Source organism: Embiotoca jacksoni, unplaced genomic scaffold, assembly GCF_022577435.1.
Source record: "Embiotoca jacksoni isolate LCO1_2020_lvr unplaced genomic scaffold, fEmbJac1.0.p SCAF_22, whole genome shotgun sequence".
NCBI lineage: Eukaryota > Metazoa > Chordata > Actinopteri > Embiotocidae > Embiotoca > Embiotoca jacksoni.
This window is the reverse complement of record NW_027185363.1, coordinates 2,988,224-3,005,169: the sequence shown is the minus strand read 5'-3', so window position 1 is coordinate 3,005,169 and position 16,946 is coordinate 2,988,224. Positions and strand designations below refer to the sequence as shown.

The 16,946-nt window shown below is 42.3% G+C and overlaps 1 protein-coding gene across 3 annotated transcripts in view; it reads left to right on the top strand.

The window, feature by feature from the left end:
- Positions 1-16,946, top strand: part of LOC138202907 (ephrin type-B receptor 1-B) — a 156,592-nt gene that overhangs the window by 14,540 nt on the left and 125,106 nt on the right. The window lies entirely within an intron of this gene.

Here is a 16,946-nt window from a genome sequence, read left to right as displayed (position 1 = left end):
TGTCAAAAGTCGTCATATAGAATATGCTTCACACACTGCCGGGATTGATGAGGTCCATGTTAAGTAGACACTGGCAACTTTATTTTCTGTTCTCTTTTCTTTTGTTATTTGTCAGCCAATCAATATTTTTCTCTCGCCTTGTCTGTCTCTTTCTCTCTCTCCCACCATCCACAAATTAGAGTGCCAGGTTGTGTAACATGTTGGTTGGCTTTGTACTCACAGATGATGACTTCTGACAGTTGCCCACATTTTTGGAATTAGCTTTGTGTGTGAATGGAAGCGGGTACGCTAGTGACAGCTGACAGGGCCCACGCTTCTTAAATTAGCCTCTTCGTCTGGCCCCTGGGGAAGGCCTGGATGTATGATATAGACAAAGCCTCAATGCTGCAATTCCTGCTTTCCTTCCCTATGGAGTACCATAACCATCCGAGACGCACTCCTATAACGCAGAGTCAGTGTGAACTTATCCCGCACATGGTAACGCCAAAAAGGTGATCAGGGGCTGGGCTTAGCCTCAATTTCAATGTTTACATTAAAAAATGTTTGCATTTTAGTTTTTGAAGATAGAGAAGGGAGAAAAAAAATGTTTTGCTTTTCCTTCATTTTTTTTTTTTTTAAATGTATTGAGGAGTGTGTACTGTTGCTTGAAGATATTTAGGTTTTTTATGGTATTGAGCCTAAAATGATTTACATTTAGCATCTTCACTGCCAGCGCTCTAGTAATTTATGCACAGGATAAAGTAGCAGAGGTTATTGTCAGCACTGCTTGATGTGCAGTAAATTCAGAGTCGCTGAGGATTGTCAGTGACATCCCCTCGCTAATGAAGTTCTATATAGTGATTTTTAATGCGAGTCAAATGATTTTGGAGCTGTGGTTATGATCACTGCCTGTGTGGTAATCTGGAGGAGATCAATGTGGCACAAGAGTGTATTGCGGGGCTTTACTGTGTGCGTGCGTGTGTGTGTGACTGGATGGATAAAGGAATGAAAGGGTCCCCATGTGACTTGGGCTTTATTAAAGAGAAGTTAATGAGTTCCCTTGTCTGACTTTTTCCTCCCCTCCCAATTTATTCTAAGCTCCCATCTCTTCTCCATCCTATCTCTCTAATATCCCTCTTCCTCGTGCTCAAAGTATATTCACGTTTTCAGGCGCGCCGCCTTTGTAAATTACAAAACGGAGCCATTGCAGCACTGAGTGAAAATATTGAGCTATTTGGTTACATCCCAATCTCAGTTGCCCTTTTCTGTTTCTCTTGTGGTCTGCCACTCTCATCATTCCCTGAGCACCAAAAGAATCTCGCCTTTATCGCTGTCTGTTAGTTGAATTTTCATGCTAATTCAAGCAGATCCATCTGACTAACACTGATCACAGATGTTCTGCACTGTCTCCAGTGCTGGCGCGTGTGTGTGTGTGTGTGTGTGTGTGTGTGTGTGTGTGTGTGTGTGTGTGTGTGTGCGTACTGGTGGGTGTGTGTGAGCTTGTTTGCTCATTTCGTTTGATTCTTTTGATGTTCAGATCCTCTGACAACAAAGTGCAGAATCTTCGCTCTTGAAAATGAGATCTCTCTCTAAATCAAATGGCTGCTGCGGTGGTGATATCAGCGATGCTAATAATTGTCTGCAATGACTTCGTCTCCAGTGTTTACCTTCTGGCCCTTGCAGTCAGTCATGTTTCACCGAGCTGCACTAATATTGTGTTGACTTCATTCGCTCACCAAGTCTGTGTCATGTTTGCAGAAGTTTGACACGGGAGGAAATTTTGTGTCTGCAGGCAATAAAAAGTTGAAGATAACGGGTGGCACTTTGTAAAACTCGTTAACTTGAGGTGGAAGAAAGGCCTGTGGAAGAGGAGGAGAACAAGGTAGATGAAGACAGACAAAGAGAGAGCCATGTTTGTTTGCTCTCTCCTGAGGCACAGAACGCAGCCACTGACCTGACATGCTATCGAAATAGTGCTCCGCTGCTGTAGCATCAATCTGCTTGCCCTACTGCAGAGGCAGGAGGAGAACAGCATCAAGAACACACAATGCTTTGTCACCTAACACTTTATACAGTAGCTTCTCTGTCACAGTTGCTGGAGAAATTACAGACAGCAAGGCGACACGCCGGAAGCGCACATGCCCAGACACACAGAATGGGACCAGTGCTGTGCTTCCTCCTCAAAAGCACCTGCGACGTGAGGATAGCAGGTATAGCTTGAGAGAAAAAGAGAGATTCTCTCAGTGTCTAACAATTGCTGTGTCTTTCACGTGTTTCCTCACAATCTCCAGGTACATTTATTCGAGCTGCACATGAAGGAACACGGATATATCCCGATGTTCTCACAGTACAAGGAGATTTTAAACCCAGTATATTCCATGTCATCTGGTTCCATTCCAGTTTTATACTGGAGGCTTTCCCTCACTATCCCGCTGACTGTTGCCATCTGGGCTTTTGATCCAGTGGAAATACTCTGACAGGCCTATTTGAGGGGCCAACGGAAGAGAGATGACATTGTACTGTAGTGGATCTATAGTAAGGACATGCAGGGGGCACCACCACAAGTCTTCTGGAGTCACTACAGCCGTCTGGAAGATCCATGAAGTCCGATGTGACTGACATTGTATGCTGTTTGTTGGATCCTCATTGGACAGGGCAAGCTGACACATCTGTGGCAGGAAGCCAAATCAACTCTGATTTACAGCACACCACCATCTAGAAGGGGGCCTGCCCAGTCACCCTGCCATTACATAAGATGTATTGTGAGGCGCAGCACAGCATCAAAAAACAATCACTCACAGAAACACACACACACACAATAAAAGATCCCTGATGAGCAGGTTAAAGTATGTCTAGTCACAAGTTATGGCTGCCTTTTTTGACATGTATAAATTTCCCTCACACACAGACACTGACATGAATTGCCTCTGCTGACAGATATTTTGTTAAGAGGAAGCCATTATGGCAAATAAAACAAGCTGGTTGGCACCGTGCCCATCTGAGCCCATTCTGCCTGCATGTTTAACATTTAGCAAACCCTCAACATGTTCCCCTGCTGTTAGCCGTCACACTGCTCTGGTTTCATGAAGAGTCATGAAGTAACACAGTAGAGAGTGCAGATTTAAAATAATGAGATGTTGCTTGGGGAAAAAGCAGAGGAGAGCTCCAGTGATTGAGAAACCAAGAGAGATACAGAATATATTGATGAAGAATAGAGTGGTAAGAAATAAGCGGTGGCAGAAGTTAAGATTGATAGGAGAAAAGAAGTGGTCACCCGTGGAGAAATTGAGGGCAATGATTCAGCAGAGAAGAGATGAGGAAATGTAAGTCTCATTGAGGAGCTGTTATGGAGGTAAAAGGGTGAATGTGGGACTGGTAGGGTGTCAGTTCTACAGTACATCCTGATAAACTACTTCTTTCCAGGTGTAAAAAAAATACACAATTTTTTCTTCAGCTAGCCACAGTTGGGTTTGGTTTTCTTCCTAAAGCTTCATCAGCCTGTTCATTAGGTTTGAGGAGAAAAGTAATCGTGAATCACAGCATGGAACAAAACAGACACTCATTGATCGTACCTCGGAAACTGTTTGATTTATCCTGCTAAAAAGAAGTGAAGCAACTCTTTAAAGACAACTTGTAAGTTTGGCTGAAATATTCTCAATGCATTCGTTTTTTTTTTGCAAGGCTATGCCAATGTCACACTTCAAACGTTTATCTTAGTTGCGAAGGTTCAGCGAACGCTGCAGCTCTGCAGTTTTAAGTAGCACATCACTAATCTCTCTGCTCCTTTAGAAAGCCTTTTAAACTTGCACACAGACGCATCCAGCCAAATGTAAACATCCTAATTAGTGGTGAGGCTGTCATGGAGGAGGGCTGCTTGGCCGGGGCCATCTGGCTGGTTCTGGCTTACTGATCTATCGGTCTCCGGTTTGCCAAGCCCCCATGTTTTATGTTGTGTCACGATGAAGGGGGAGTTCAAGTCAGGTTGAGACCTGTTGCTTTCACCAAAACAATTGTATCCATACATCTACACTGACATGTTTGGAAACTCACAGAATTTAATTCGCACATATTCAAACCTAATTCCACTTTCTTTTTTTCATTCATACTCTCTCTCCCTCTCTCACCCGCGCTCTCTCACACAGGAAAATTAATTAGGGTTGGCGCAGCAGCGGCCTCGTTCAAATATATTTCTCCATTATCTAAAGTGATTGGTGGACACTGCACCTCTTTTCCTGTCGCACAGTTGAGACCTGAAGACAGGGGAGCATTAACCCCATATTTGCTTTTCTGTGCTTTAGTTATGTTAGTGCATGTGTAGTTAGAGAGGTCATCGCAAGAGAACAAACTACATGAAAATAAATTCTTTCACATAATACACAGGAGTCTTTTTAATATTTTTTTGTTATTGATATCCTCTTTTATTGTCCTCAAATTATTTAGCTGACATTGATTCACTGCCTGGCCTTCTCCTGACCACCCATTTATATTTCGCGCAAATAATCCAGAGTGGCCCTTTTGTGCACATCATTTGGCCCGATCATCAACACTCATCTGTCAGCTTTGTATTTTTAATAGTGTACTGCTCTAGGTTATTATCCCCTATTAGCTATCCTGCAGTGAATGAACTTGTGAAACTAACTCAGCTGCATGGCACGGACTGGTGACCCAGAAATTTGTTGGAGTAAAGTTCTGAGCTCTAACAATGTTGTGGCTAAGATTAAACATTCCTGTGCGTGAGGGGAATCTTGAGCGGAACTATTTCCTCTTCTTGGTCCACGATGACATCACAAGTCTCCAGGGAGCCACTGGGGCACCTGTGTCCTATCTCCATGACAACTGGGCTCGAGGCCTTTGGGTGATTGAATGCATAGTTGAGGCATGTTTTGCACTACTGGGCTTACACATGCGAAAACCTGAAAAAAAAAGAACTTAAAGGCCAAATAAATCACACATGAAATCTGGGGTGAGAGACTCTGATGAGATATAGAGCCTACAGAAATAGGGCATGCAGACCCCATTCCTCCTAGCCGGCACCAGAGTTAATGGCTTTCAGATCTCTGGGTGCCTCTCTGACTCTTTCTGTGTTAGCAGGTTTGTCTTTGTTATCTTACAGCTGTTATCTTTGCTCGACCAGTTCCATCTTCTCCACTGGACGGATGCTGTAAATGGCTGCTCGGTGCTCTTTCTTAATGAATGCTTTATGTTGTAAACTATTTGTTAGCAATAAACCAGGGTCCAATTATGCCCCTCAGTTGTTTCAGTGTTTATACTTGTGAAATGTTAGGAAGAGATAGAAGTGAAGAAGGGAGGAGAGAAGGATGGAGCAAGGAGGGGGAATTCAAGACAGCAGTCCAGACAGAAGTGGGCAAGGGAGGGCAGTGACTTTTACAGCTATACTGGCAGAGAGTCAAGTTAGCTCAGGAAGGCAGAATAATAGGGCCTAAGTGTGGAGCTCAAATGAGCCTTGCCAAGTATGTATGATGCGTCTGTGTCTTTGCTTTTGATTGGTGCACATTTCATGATTTTCTGTGTGGAAGGCTTTAGATGAATGTGCTCCAAATGAGTGGCTCAACAGCTTTTTGTCCATTTTTCTCCAACGTACAGTCCAAAGTAACGCCGAGAGCCACTAACTGGCCTGGAACTTAGAATATGACACAATCTATGGTGGCAGTCTGGTCGAAGTGGTGGTTTTAAATATAGCATATAGTGTACAGATTATTTACCTCTGAATCCTCTGACACTGAATAACTGTTGAGGTTGTGGATAGCCTTGTCTTAAAGGAAAGAAATGGCTGCATTGAATAAAGCATGTATCTCTCTCAAGGTCACATACAGAGGCTGTAACATGAATATACACTACACACACTTTTACAAAGCCCTTATTCATTGACATCTAAATATAGGGTTACCAGGGGCAACATAGACCCTGCAGCATCCTCACGTTTACTGTTTGCCAAGCAGCCAAATATCCAGCACCATTAACCTCATCATTGCAACATAATCAGCTGCGGATGAAGCTGCCACTAAATCGAGGCAGCCTTCAAGGCACAATTATAAATGTTAATTAAATGTTGCTCTGTGTTGCATTGGCTTGACACATAATACAAAACCACCATTTGGTCTATGCTGTACGAGCTTTCCCTCATTTCAGTCATTTAGGATCTGTAGCACACATACTATGGATTGTGGATAGGCAGCAGCGCCAGATGAGTTCACTGAGCTGTGTAATTAACAGCAGTGACAAACTGTTGTCTCTGGTTGGAACTGAGATGGGCATACATTCATGCTTTCCATAGCATGATAGTACGCCACGGAAAGCATGTTGTCGATGCTCTCTGCTACTCTTAGTTTACCTTAATATACATACATACTCCAATATGTTGTGTTCCTGGATGTTGCAGATGTTTTTAAGAGTGTTGGAACCTTGTTCATCTTTTTTTTTTATTGCTGTATGCCCTCACAAACTGAAAACTTAATAGCCTCTGTGCATGTTTATGAACATAAGCACTTGTGTTTGTTCGTGTCAGGGTCTGTGTCTGCAAATTGAACTGCCTTTAGGGCACCCATCATTCAGTAGCCTACTGAAAGCACTGAGGTCTCAAAATGTTTGGGATGGGGGTGACAGGGCATATTGGTAAGTGTAAATACAAACCACAAATGGTCAGTAGAAACGGCACCCACACCACCCCAAGATAAAAATATGAGTTTGTGAGCGTCTGTGGTTGATCAAGCATGTGAAAGTGACCCGAGAGAGAAGGTCACCTTCTACTTATACAGTGCTTGCCTCTGGAGGATTTCTGAAAATGATTTCATATCTCAAACCATCTGAAATGACAAGGAATGCATAAGCATCAGCCCTAAGTGAATTGGACAGATTCAACAGTCTAATACCATTTTATTAGATTCTGCCAGTTTTTGCCCATCATCTGTGAAAGACTCCTTGCTATGCTGTTTCAGTCCCGCAAAAGCTCGGCAAGACTAAGGCTGCAGCTTGTGTGTGTGTGTGTGTGTGTGTGTGTGTGTGTGTGTGTGTGTGTGTGTGTGCGTGTGCGTGTGCGTGTGTGTGTGTGCGTGTGTGTGTGCGTGCGTGTGTGTGTGTGTGTGTGTGTGTGTGCGCGCGTGTGTGAGTGAGAGAGAGAGTTTGTAGTTGGTCTGGTTTAACTATGCCCACAGATGAAGCATTCCTAAGAATGACAGGGGAGAGTGAAAGGAATTAAAAGGTAACTCTATTTTGACTGTGTCATAGACAGACAAGTGTGTTCTAAACAGGTGTGTTTTTCCTTTTGCAACGTTGCTAAAAAAAAATCTCAACTATGGTGGTGCTTAAATGTCTGTGATAGAGAGAAAGAGGAAGAAAAGGGAGGAAAAAGAAGAAAAACTAATTATATTTGTGGGTATACAGTGCCTTTGTGTGTGTGCGTGTGAACTTGTATTATGCTGTGGGGACATAAATCTGTTTACACAGTCACATTGTGGGGACTCATCATTAAATTTTAGTGTGAAGACTTGCTTTAAGGTTATGGTAACGTTTAGGGTAAGGCAGGTAGTGTATAAGTCAAAAAACATAACAATGTCACTGTAATATTAAAAGATGGAGGTTTGTGTGTGTGTGTGTTGAGCGTCTCTTTTGAACAGGATTATAGGAAGTAGTGATGGACTGTTCACAGTAAATTACTGTATACTGTGTTGTAGAGCACTGTACCACCCAGCTGTATCCTGCACCTACATGGAAATCCCATAGATGTTAGCATACACACGCACACACACACACACACACACACACACACACACACACACACACACACACACACACACACACACACACACACACACACAGACAATATATGTGGAGTGTTTGGGTTGGAGAGGGGATATGCAGCCAGAGGTTTGTGTGCTGTGCAAATACTTTTCCAGCCTTAATCCGCCCATTCCTGTTGGCATGAAAGACAGGGATTAACTGACTAAAAGTGAACATGGAGAAAAGGCAGGGCAAAAAAGACAATGGAAGAAAGACAGTATTCCTTAACCTCTGCAGGATTCTTCCCCAGCTTTTGTGGTTAAGGCAGATAAGCAGTCTTTTGTATGAATTTAAATCCGCTTATTGATCAGCAAGTGATAAAACTTTGGAAAGACTTGGTCTTTCAGTGGTTCTGGTTAGGGAAAGCTGTTAAAATGGTCAACATCATTTTAAAATTGGTTAAAAAATGATTCGTTTAAGGTATTAATTCAAGTAGTCAGCATCAAAAGGAAGATACTAGCTATATATACAAGTGTCCGAAACTGTACTGTATGTCATATTTTAAAGAAATAGTTTGACATGTCAGGAAATACTCTTTTCTATGGGGAGTTAGATGAAACCAATGATACCAGTCATATCTGGCCATTAAATATAAAGCTGCAGCTGCTTTTATTAGCTCAGCACAAAAACTGAGGGAAAACAGATAGGATTGCTCATGTCCAGCTGTAATGAAAACTGCAGCAAGCGAGCAAGCTCCCTTGCCAGCACTCTATATTAGGTTGGTTTAATCCACATGTAAACCAAGGTGCTATGTTACTAGTGGTTAAGTACAAAGTGACATCTTGCCTCTAAGATGTTGGTGAGCAGTCGTTTTTAACTGGACAGATTAAACAAAGAAGACATAAGATGTCAGTGAGTTTAGGATGTGCTGGGAGGCGGATTTGTTACAGTTGGTCAGAGACAAGCTGTTTCCTCACATTTCCAATGTTTCTGCCAATGGCTACTAACTGCGGTCTTATACTTCATGGACAGATGTGATATGAGAGTGAGATCATTCTCTCATATAACTTTCCAACAGAAACCTAATAAACACATATTCTGAAATATCAAACTATTACTCTAAAGGCCCAATTTAAACATACACAGAAAGGTCCAGGTTCTGAGTTACCTGTATATCACAGTTTTCCCGTCCTCATTTTCTTAATTTGAAATTTGCTATCAAACAAACATGATGAGACGCATAAGTGAAATTGCCCTCCAGCCTGTAATATTAGCACTACACGAGCTGCTCACATCTAGGGATGCATCTTGCAATGATCATTTCTTCTTTATGCCCACGGGGGAGGATCTCCCTCATTGTGGGATAAAAGTTTTGTATCATGAGAGGATAATACTGGCAAGATAATTATAATAGCAGGTCATGTCGTTGTTAGCTTATAGCTTTGTACATTGCTTTTTAATCAGTTTTTTCTGCCTGTGAATTCTTTGCGGACAATATACCAACTCTCTTAACAACATAGAAATGGGGTGGCAGGCCAGGAAGGTTTTGAAAGACTGAAACTGTAGATGGTTGAAACCAATAATACATTTCTGGTTTAAAATATTTGTCGCATTATACTTTGTACACTCACTTTTGAGAAGACATGAAAGCAGCTGTGTAAAAATGGTGCTGTCATTGGCGGCTATTTTTGGAGAGCTAGCTCCTCCATGATATGCATAACTCAAGGATTTTAGAGAGCAACTTCTCTCAGTCTTGCATCAGAAATCCTTCAAACTGCCAGTTGTGGCATTGTTTTGATAGAAAGCCTCCCCTCCTCAGCAGGTGTGTTGATAAATTTGCCCTGAAGACTGGGCAAAGATTTGCATCAGTGCATGAAGGACTGCGAGCCAGTTTTCTGAGCAGACACTGTTGAGAATTGAGGGGCAGATGCTTTTAGCCTGCTTTGTGTCCAAGGCCTCATCTGTCTGAGAGTAGAGTGAGGTATAGCGGACACTAAAATAACACAAAAGAAAAATGTGTTAACAAAGGAGTGAGAGGAGTGCCATCTGGTAAACTGCAGAGGTGAGGTAGACAACACTAATACCTTTTAACAGTTTGTTAAATATTAATCTGAATAGTAAGTGGCCTATTGTTTTAACATTTCAGCATTATGTTTTGAATGTGTTCAGAAGTCTAAATAAAAAGAGCCACTGTCAGCTGGAGCTGCAAGCATCATCACCGTGCACCTTAGTGAAGGTATGTTTGTGTTTGTGCGCATGTGTGTGTGTGTGTGTGTGTACATGTTTTTGTGTCTGAGAGTCTGTGTGTTCTGGCACGCATGAGTGTCTAAATGGTTTCCTTTCCACAACAAAACAAAGTTAATTGCTTCAATTACTGATATTAATTGCAAATTACCCGCCATTGGTTGTCTGTGACTCTCAATTTGGCATCCTATGAATTCATATCTCAACTCGGCGCTCTGTTTTGTTGTTGTTGTAAAACGTTATGTTAATAAAGTTTATTCTCACTGCCCGGGCACGCACGCACACACACACACACACACACACACACACACACACACACACACACACACACACACACACACACACACAGGCAAACACAATTTCAAGCTCTTCTTTGGTTTCACATATCACTTGTTATACTGAATACTGATAGAGTTTGCTTTTGTCTCCTTAGTCTACACTTGCCCCGAGTGTATTTAATTGTATTTAATTTGACGTTTGAATAGTTGGATATTTGTCACACTCGCTTTGTCTTGCTGTCTCTGTCATTTAACTAAACAGCCTAAAAGATGGATGCCTTGCAGGTCCAGCTTGTGGCTGCGCTGACATCCATACAGAGGAAGTAAAAACAGGAAACTTGAGGATTTAAAATGTCAAGTTTTGGAGCTTTAAAACATTTCAACTTGATTGCTGAAACAAGGACAAGTTTCCGGGGCTGTCTTTTGTTGGAATGTGGGCTGATTATTGAGTCAGTCTTGCATCTGTTTGTTTGCCTGTTGGGTCATCTTTGCCGTGATGTAGGTGTAATGTCTGTCAGGTTATATTTAAGCCCACAGAGGAGTTGGGATTCCAAGGCCAGGCACACTGAAGAAACAGCAAGATATGTTTGCTATTTATTGTTCTAAACAAGCCTAACAGGACAGATGGGAACATTATTTTTATACCTATTTTGGCTTTAGAACGCCAATTATTTCTAAATAGTATGTTTTAGGTAAGGGCTGTTCAAAATGTAGGGAGACACCAGGTACTCTTACTGCAGGGTAGCAGTTAGAAAACGGAGAATACACCCTATCATCTCACTAATCACCTGTAATGAGATGTAAAACAGATGTGCATTGCTGCTGGCGCAGGTGCTGCATAGTAAAGGTGTCCAAGGACTGTCTTGGAATCCCTGGTAGCCTTGGTACTATCTTCCATCCTTCTGTTTGCCAGTCTGCTCTGTCCTTTAGACAGAGAGGAAGGTATATGCATCTGTCTATGAGACTGCAAGGGGCAAAAAGAAAAGATAGGCGTTAGGAGAAGAAAAGAGAGCAGTACAGCCGGAAGAGTTTAATTACTAAGGCATAAGCAAGTATTCATGAGCTTGTCTAGAGGGTTGTTTCCCGGTAGCTCTTTTCTAAACTGAGCAGGACTCTCAGCACTGGCTTTAGGCCACTGTGAAACCAAGTGAAGAGGCTTGAGCGCAACAACCGATTTAGAACCATCGCAGGTGGACTCCCCAAAAGCTCCACCGCCTGGCTCCGAGTGAGGCCGCAGGGGATCCGCAGAAAAGGAGACATATGGTAGCTTAAAAGTGATTAAAAGTGGAAAGTCTCAACCAACTGAGTTTGAATCACTGTGTAACTGAGTGTGTGCTGGTGTGTGTGCTTATGCATGTGCACTTACAACTATGGAATGGATGTATATTAATTATACCATTACTTATCCAGCCATGTAAAAAAGCCCAAAAACATTCAAAAACACAGATTTGTATGTCAATTTGACCGACAAATGGAACCTAATAACTTTAATTGCATGGGGTTATTATGACCCTAACCCTTTATTAAAGTGTAGAAGTATGGCAGGTCTCAAATTATTGTTTATAAATATTTTCAATCTGTCTTCTATCCATTTTTAGCCCATTTAAAGTATATACAGTGTATAAAATACTGTCACGAAATATCTTCAGCTGTCTTGTCTGCTTGTCGATCTTCTTCTTTTTCTTATATGTAGTTCAGCCAAGTGGTAAATTTGTTTGCTGGATAGCATTCTCTGGTGACTACCCACTTGTTAATTTTACATAACAGCATAAAAATATTTTCCGTGACTTTTAGCTTGCTCTTCCTCTTCTACTTCCTCATTTCTCTTTAAATTGCTCACATAAAAGCTTTTGCCTCTTCAAGTTACTATAAGGTCTCAGAGCCTTGGGAACTACAATGAGCTTTTTGAGACAATTGCTATTGAGATCAATTTGTGCCACTTCTTTCTAGAGGGCTCCCTGGCTGGCTACATCGTGTGCAATGTGCCACAGGCTTGTAAATCTGCATTGGAACAAATCTGATACAGAGGGGGCAGTGAGGCACATGAGCATAATTATACTTTACATGTGCTACTCCCATGATTGTCAAGAGAAAAGTAATTTAATCGACCCATTGGGCAATAATACAGAAAGCCAGATGACAGCTGAGCAACAGTCAAACGTCATCACTGTGATATTTTATTTGGGTCTGCAGTCATTCCAACAAACAACTGGAACACATACTGTACTGTGCATTAACCCGCTCTTACAAAATCCATTGCAAATAAAAGGACAGAGATTCTATACTTTACAGTATGTTGTACTTAATTATATTAGCTTATTCAGCTGATGAGTTACAGTTTTTACAGGATGCTTTTAACCACCACCCAGAGATTGATTTAATCCTGTTATCCATATCTGTTTTTTCAGATCTGCCACAATTTCACACTATATTTTTTGGGGATATGCAATAACCAAAATATGAAATCTTTCATTGTGGGAACCTCAAAAGCATCTTCTCTACACTTACTTAGAATCTACATAGTTCATAAATGGAAAAGACATCATCTGTGGCTTTATAAAACTAAGCAATATTGTGATATTTTTATTGGGTGGACTACAAAAGAGGCCATAACTCAAAAAGCACAAGAAACATAATGTGCTTTGATTGATTTTTCTTTATTTTCGATGACGGTACTTTGACAGATCAAGCTGATGTGCTTTTTGGCTGCATGGCTGTGTTTTACATGGACATACAATTTACTGCTGCACCCACTCTTGCACGTAACTGCTCATACCCAGTGGCCAATCCTAAAAATGAAACATGCTGAACTACGGAAGAATCATATTCGCTGATTTATAAACAAGGCTTTAAACAATATGTGTCATGTCTATCTAGTCCAGCTAAAAAGTGCAAATACTGTGGCCCCGCCGCGAACCAGCCGTGTGCTGCTCTTGTCCCTGCCAGGCGTGTGTCTCTGCCTGGGCTTTGAGTTATTGCTGCCAGGGTCTGAGACCCATTCATCAGCGCTTCATTAAAACCCAAATCGTTTTTTCACTCACAGCCTTCCAACTGCCAGCCCGACGAGTCCCACATCCTGCCTGCTCAGTTTCTCGGCTTGGCGTACTGTTAAGAGCAGTTCAGCTGCATGAATTTGCAGCCTCAACCTGCTCTTAGTTGAGATATAAGGTGCTCTAAAGAGTACATTACCCACCTGGGAACCTCGCTGGCTGAAACGGCTTTTCACTTGGTAAGCAGCGGAGCAAGGAAGCGTCACCTGGGTGACATGGTTGTGGGTGAAGGGGCGGGGGAGAACGAAAGAGCCGCTGAAAGGAACTCTCTAATGGCCTTTTCCTGTTCCGCTTTTGTTTGGTACTATCTTGCCATTCCGTGTTATTCAAACCACACAATGAGGTACAAAGCTGTCGGCAGCTGCTCCTGCTCCGTTCCGCTGTCCCTTCAGCCCTTCATCCTCCTCCTCCTCTTTCTCCTCCTCCTCCTCCTCCTCCTCCCTCCCACGTATTATAAGTCATTTGAACTGGGTTTTGGCAGAGTGGAACCAAAGCAGGTGGAACTGGAATGTTCATAGGCCCCTGACCATTCTTCTCTTTTAGGAAATTAGTTGTCCATTGTACGTTTGCTGCTTAGTTTAACTCCGTTCCAGGTAAAGGCCAATATCTCCATCAAAAATTGCAGCAAAGCAGGTCAGTAGCTCTGTCATGTTCCCTCCTCATCGCACAGTTATAGTCTCATTGTCTCTCACTCCGTCTCTGTCACTCTACTCAGAAGTCTGTTTTAGTCTATTAAATTAAAAGATGTTTGAATGTTTAATTTCTCCATCACTGCAGCACAACAGGTAATGATCCTGACTTAAGTGAGTGCTGTAAGTGAGAATGTATAGCCGTCAGTCAGTGTTGTAAGTGTATTCCATTGATTATGGTGGAAGGCATTTAGTATTGATTTTTACCGCAAAAACAAATAGTTCACATCCCATTGATTGTTTATGGTTTTATTCACTACTTAGTTGTACTGCTGTACACGTGGGTCAATACATCAGTTGAACCACAGATGCTAACTAAAGCTTTTGTGTAAACCTTTGGCTTCACATGTAATTCTGTACATTATCACACCCGCAGGGCTGAATCTGGCTGAGTTTTTTGACCTGAAGTTAATTGATTTGGCTGTTCAATATCAAGATTCAACCACGCATTCCTGTTATTTGTTGTTGTTGTTTTTGCCTGTAGATTATATGACAAAATTCACAGCATGCTCCAATTCTATGACTCCTCTACAATTACTACATCTGAGTCTCCCGAGGCTCATGAGTCTGCTGTTACCATGGGCATCATGTTGTCCACGTCGGCACTCGCAATTGCAAACCTCGCCGCAGCCAGCTGGTCCAGTACAGTCAGAAAACACCCCCTCGTCTAAGCTACAAACTCTTGCTCCGAGAGTCGACGGACAAGGTGTCGGGCTGTGGCAGATGTCGGTGCAGGTCCCCGTCCAGTGACACCTGGTCCTGGCCTGCCACTGTAAACCTCAAGCTCAGAGTGATGCAATTACTTTGCCTCGACCACACTTTGTGTGCCTCCTGTGCTCAACTCGCCTCCTTTTTTCCATAGAGAAGCGGGTGGTTCAATGTCTGTGTGTAAAATAAAAACTCAAAATACAACTCATTTGACAGAGGGATATCTGACTGATAAGTTGACAACCCTACCCACAAGTATGTACAGAGAATAAAACTGGATTAATAGAAGCCAAGTTCAATGTTTTTACGTGAGGTTTCCACAATTTTCTAATAACGTGCTTCTGTTTAAACTGCTCAGTGTGAGTGCCAGTGGCTGTATTTCTCCAGAATGCTCATTACATTCACTATGACATGTGACCTTTTCTTCTGGTAAATGTAACACAGACCACAAGAGGGACATAGGAAAAACAGGATTGGACACTGCGCCCCAGTGACAAACTGAGAGGAATGACAAGAAAGTGCGAGTATTGTTTTTCTTCCCCTAACATCGGGATTTATCACCAGCCAAAATACGCACTTGCTCAAGCATAGTGAAAACACTTTTAGGTGCTACTTCCACAGATGTATACACGTGTGCACATGGCAACACACAGACTCCCTCTGCTCGACTGTTTCCCAACATCCTGAGGGGAAAGGTCAGGTTAAGTGCCATGTGGGGCAGTAGGCCTGTTTTTACTCTTGGTTGGCACCCTTCCCACATCAACAGTCCCTTTCTTCAAAAGCCACTAAGGCAGGGTCCGGTGCTGACAGTGTTCTGACAATGAGTTACTATCTGCCAGCCATGGCCCCTGTCCGACTGCAGGTCCCAGTGAAAAACAGATCTGTGGCGAGAGCAAAGGTTAATCTAGCAGTGAGGCTCCGCTGGCGACTGCCTCCACAGCCATGTGTGACTGCGAATCGGCTGAAAGGAATTAACACTACTGCCTGGGGGAGTGTTGACAGAGGTGTGTGCGTGCGTGTGTCTGTGTCTACACCGCTGTGTGTCTGTTTGCGTCTGCTGATGATAGGAAGTGAGGAAGGGGCAGACGACGACGAGGTTTGAGCAGGAGGTTCTGTGTTCACAATCCATTATGTTCAGGGAGGATTCACGCTGGATAAAGGTCGCTTCGTGCCTTTTCAAAGATGTCAGACAAATACCGGCAGACCGTATAAATATTGCGGTTAGAGTATGCATGCTGTCCCTTTTGTCCACCGTATCAAACGTTCTGTCAGTTTGTTTCACTATTGTTTTTTTTTTTTTTTTAACCTGCCTCTATTTTTTTTCTTTTTACATCCTACTTGTCTGCCATTGTGGCACACTGAAAGCGCCTGCATCCTGATAGTGATTAAGAACATATTTACATATGCGTTTGTTTATTGTGTGGGAAATTGACATATTCGTCAAAGTCAAAAGTCAAAAGTCAAAATGTATTGGTATAGCACATTTAAAACACAACAAAGGTTGCCCAGAGTGCTGCACATAGACAAACTGTCATGCATTTGAACAGACTGGATTAATACAAATAAGTAACATCAAAATCAAGACAAGTACCAAGTAGAGGTTGAAGCAGATAGGCCAGTGAAAATAAATAGGTTTTTAAACGGCTTTTGAACATTGGTAAAGTGGATGACAACCATGTTAGATCTGATATTCATTAAGCATTTATTATGCCTATCTACATTTCAGAGTCAGCAATGGTCAATTGGTTCATGGGCTCCCAAGGAGAGGGCCTTTAAACAGGTCTCCCCACCACTGTGCCAGCTGTCTGTTTCAAGTCCAAACAGCTCTGTTGGCTAAGCCCCTGTTGCCACAACATGGCCCCCTGCCTTTTGGCAACACGCTTACTGTTCAGAGCTACTGTGTACTTACTCCTGGGAGTATTATTTGTATTGTACCTTAACTGGCATTAATGTTTTGCCCCAGACAGTCTAGGAATTGATAGTTATTTCATCTCTATTGTAGATGTCAAATGGAGTATGTGTTGTTGCAAATGGTTATATAGAAACAGCATATAAATCAAATCTAAGGTGAGGAAACCTTGGATTTTCCATATTAGCATGTTTGTAGTGGCAATAAGTCATGCTTCAGCAGTTGGGGATATTTTCAAGGATTTACGGCTTAGGAATCACACAAAAGAAATGCCCGGTTTTGTGGATTCCTTCAGATTATCTTTGTGCGGATAAAGTGGAAATTGAGGGATTAATAAGAAAAATAAATAAGG